The sequence below is a fragment of the Polypterus senegalus genome, unplaced genomic scaffold (assembly GCF_016835505.1).
Source record: "Polypterus senegalus isolate Bchr_013 unplaced genomic scaffold, ASM1683550v1 scaffold_5732, whole genome shotgun sequence".
Taxonomy (NCBI): Eukaryota; Metazoa; Chordata; class Cladistia; order Polypteriformes; family Polypteridae; genus Polypterus; species Polypterus senegalus.
In genome coordinates this window covers 1-4,437 of record NW_024384511.1, presented here as the reverse complement: position 1 = coordinate 4,437, position 4,437 = coordinate 1, and the positions used below count along the sequence as shown (strand labels likewise).

General features: G+C 46.9%; 1 pseudogene; it reads right to left on the bottom strand.

Annotated features, from left to right (window-relative positions):
- Positions 1 to 3,968: 3,968 nt before the first annotated feature.
- Positions 3,969 to 4,103, bottom strand: LOC120521986 (annotated as a pseudogene).
- Positions 4,104 to 4,437: the final 334 nt, after the last annotated feature.

Here is a 4,437-nt window from a genome sequence, read left to right as displayed (position 1 = left end):
CCTGCAGATGGTAACTTCACACCACTGAATCCTCAGCCTAGCACATACAACAAACTAACCTGTCTCACAATGGTCTAAACATAGCTCACATCCCCTGTTAGTGGGTGAACAATGTAATACTTGGTAAATTCTGCTTCACAATGATAAGAAGAGTCGACATGGAAGGATCAAAAAGTGACATCGCTATGAACGCTTGGCCACCACAAGCCAGTTATCCCTATTGTAACTTTTCTGACACCTGCTGCTTGAAACCCAAAAAGCTAAAAAGATTGTGATGCCAAGATCAAGCGAGATTTTGCCCTTCTACTCCATGGGAGGTTTCTAGCCTCCCTGAGCTCACTTTAGGACACCTTCGCTACATTTTGAACACCCCAGTCAAACTCCCCACCTGCCAGTGTCCCTGGATTGGATCATGCCTAAGGGTGGCTTGGGTGCTTGATGCCAGAAGGGACAGCCCCCCCTTCCAACTCACCAGGGGCCTCATGTATAACGCCGTGCGTAGAACTCGCACTATAACATGGCATAAGCACAAAAGCCGAAATGTGTTTACGCACAGAAAAATCCAGATGCAGGAATCAGTGCGTACTCCAACTTCCACGTTCTTCCGCTACATAAATCCCGATCAGTGTGAAAACTAACGCTCGTGCACGTGCATTATGTAACGCCCCAAATCCTCCCAGAATTACGCCTATTTGAATATGCAAATCAATATAAATCACCCTTAAGCGCAGCCTTCTGTGAAAAGACAATGGGAAAAGCACGGGGGAAAATATAAGAATTTCAGCGAATACCAAGTGGAGGCAAATGAAAAACATACTATTTGTTCAAATAAACCGTGGTATAATCAACAAAAGGAAGTTGATCGAGTGACATAGCGTGTTGGAGAAACTTGAAATAAAAAAGAAGTCACATATCAAAGTCGCTGTGAAAAGCCGAGTTGTAAGCCCACTGTCTGAGTGTCATATGAAAGCTTATTAGGGTACAGAGAAAAAAGGCACACAGTGAGGAAAAAGCACGAAATGTCAACTTCAATCTCGACATTTCCACTTTAATCACGTAGTTTATTTTGTCATTAAAGTAGAACATCATAAACTTCATCTTAAAATCGTTTAATTAACCAGTTTCTCAAATCACATCGTAATTAAAGTAGCACGTTAAATGCTTTGTTTTGTATTTGATCTTCTATGTGCTCTATGTGTGTGAATCACTACTTGCTTTTTAAATCGGCTCTCTTCCTCCAACTGGACACAGAATCAATTACATTCGTAATATTACAGTTCTCTGAATAACTAAAATACTGAGATGTATATACGTGATATCATTTTCATGATGATAGGAGTTAAAGCACGTTATTAAACATGTGTTTCACTTCGATGAAATAATTTATTGCAGCAGTACAATCAGGGGCGGCTCTAGGCTTGTGGTGGCACTGGGCAGAGGAAGAATCGGTGGCTCCTTCGCCCGCCCGTCAGTAAGGTAGCTTATGCACCGTTGCGGACAGTGCATTGCCGCCTCGTGCTCATGACACAAGTATTTAACTTTTGCCGAAATTTGTCGCTGTGTTTTTAGCTGTGTTGTTATTTTCTCTTTCTGTTTTATATTCAATATATATTGGCGTAGCCGTCACTGCAGTCAGTGCTTTTCTTTCCCCAAGTAACCAATCACCATACAATCAGCTCTGTAATAGACGTTAAGCCATCTGTAAGCTTAGCGCCGATTCTTCAAAACGTTTAAAGAACATTGAAATATCTTCGTGGTACATGTTTAATTATTCTATCCTTAACGACACTCCCAGTGAAGAATATAGATTATTTAAATGAAGTTAAAGTTTTATCTGTATAATTTAATAAACATATTTTGCTGAATTTCACCTTATAAATGATATCGTTTCTGTTTCTGAACCGCGAGGTCCGTACAGGAAAGGCTTTAAAACATTTTGCAGTGGCTGAGACAGCGTGTCCTTGAAGCTGTATACCGATAATTCCCTTTCCGATCAGCTGCTGCTGTGATTCACACTCAGATACAGTGATATAAATACTCTGAGTGGTGCAGTGAGAGAAATATTGAAAAAGATGATCCGCTGTGGCAACTCCTAACAAAAGGAGCTGAAAGAAGAAGAAGAAGAAGAAGTGAGAGTAACAACGCTAAAGCAGTTATGGTATTTGGAATACTATGGCTGTTCCCTCTACCATTATATTGTTACAAGTTAATTACATTTAGATGCATTACACTAATAAACAATATGCGGTTAGTTTTGGTGTATTTATAAAGCCGCGTCAGGAAAATAAGGTGTAACCACACAGGAACAGTAGCACTGCTTTGACGCTGGGTGCCGCCAATCTGCAAAACCGAGCTGAGAACTTGCGTACGACAAGGTATGAGGTACCGTGGAAAAGTGCGTGGCTTTATGCCAAGTGTAGGTTTTATACATCGCGATTTGAACGTGGAAAAGTTCTTATGCAACATTTCTGTGCGTATGCACCGTTTATACATGAGGCCCCAGGTGAGTGAAAAAATGGTAGAATTAGTGGCATTTCACTGGCGGCGCCCCAGGCAAGGCTAGGGGCCTCCCACTTATTCTACGCCTCTCATGTCTCTTCCCAGTGCCAGACTAGAGTCAAGCTCAACAGGGTCTTCTTTCCAAGCTGATTCAGCCAAGCCAATTCCCAGGGCTGTCGTTTCACTAGATAGTAGGTAGGGACAGTGGGAATCTGATTCATCCATTCATGTGTGTCACTAATTAGATTATGAAGCATTTGGGTAGTTTGGAGCCCGTTACCAGGCCTATTCTACGTCAACTGTGCGCCTCGGGTCGACCAGCTCATCGATCGGCCTTGTCCGGATAGTCATCTAAGGGATGCATAGCACGCACCCCTTACAGCCAAGAACACACTGTTAATTCATAGCAGCCACCTGTCTTCCCTGCCGAGCCCAGATCCTGGCTATGGTTTCGCTAGATAGACTGTCAATGCTAGTTACTCCACCGTTTACTCGCGCTGCACTGAATTTCTTCTCTTTGACATTCAGAGCAAGTACTCACAGAAATCACATTGCGTCAACACCACTCCCCGGCCCTCGCAGTGCTTTGTTTTAATTAAACATTCGGATTCTCCTGGTTTGCCAAAGTTCTAAGTCAGCTGCTATGAGTCAGCCAAGGCCATGCACTGGACACAAGTCCCTGCCGCCACCACCAGGGAGAGAAGTAGGGTGTCAGAGGCAGAACAACGTGCAACACAGCTAGGGCAATCCACGGGAAGGGCCCGGCATTCATCCAGAGTCACCACCTGGGGACACCCCTGGTGCTTCATCCAGTCACATCTCACATCCAGCCCTGCTTTGCACCTCAGCCTGACTGGGATTGTTTGTATTACCGCACTGTACGCCCTCATCCCCGGGGGTGTCCCTCTCTGCCACTCCAGATTCGGTGATTTGAACTTCCTTTCAGTGGGCAAGGGGGTGGCAAAGGCCATCACCCCACGATTCAGGAAACAGCTGCATCGGGGGGAATGGGGGCTCCCCAAGGTCAATCCCTCAGTCGAGGGAAGCTGTGAACTTGTGGCTGGGGGGAGCTGTAATACCGGCAGCAGGTGCCACCGGCCACCTTCTCCCCCTGGCCCTTCTCTGCTGACTCAGAGCCTGTCATGGCACACCACCGCAGAGGAACTATGCCCAGTGGACATCGAGCCTGACCAGGGAGTGGTCCCATGCCCCACTCCGTGGGCAGGTGTTAGCATGCCCCAATCGCAGATGCCCCCTGGTCCCTCCAGAAGCACGCAAAGGTCATGGGGATGACCAGTCCGATGCCTTTCTCACTAACTGGCTCCCTTCTCCGCCTGGGGAAGCAAGGGTAACATCACTGCACCACAGGTCTGCTCTTGGGGGGACAGAGGGGACAGAGGGGCCTGAGTCCCTGTGACCTCCCCAGCCATGTCCACTAGCGGTAGCGGTGTGGTTATTGATCAGAAAGGTGACCTTCAAACAGACATGGCCCCTGGAAAGACCCAAAGTGTCGATGATCAATGTGTCCTGCAATTCACATTAGTTCTCACAGCTAGCTGCGTCCTTCATTGATGCACGAGCCAAGTGATCCACCGCCAAGAGTAGTCTGTCTCTCTCTGTGTCTGTCAAAGGTCTAACGAGGAGGATCAATAGGCACTGAGCTGGGGTGGAATAAGGACCCGGGTGCCTGGAGTTGGGCCCCCCCCACACCGGGCTGGGAGGGGAGGTGCACCAGGTCATTGAACCGTGTCGACAAAGTTGATAAGTAGGTGTCTGGTTTAACCCCACCGGCTGACAAGGGTGGTAACTTTGTGACCATCCTGGCTCACATGGGATAAAAGGTCTGGGCGGGTGCCCAGGGGGGTAGTGCCTCAAATCACAGGAGGCATCAGTAAAGATCCTTCAGCAGGTTCACCTACAAAAACCTTGTTATGATTT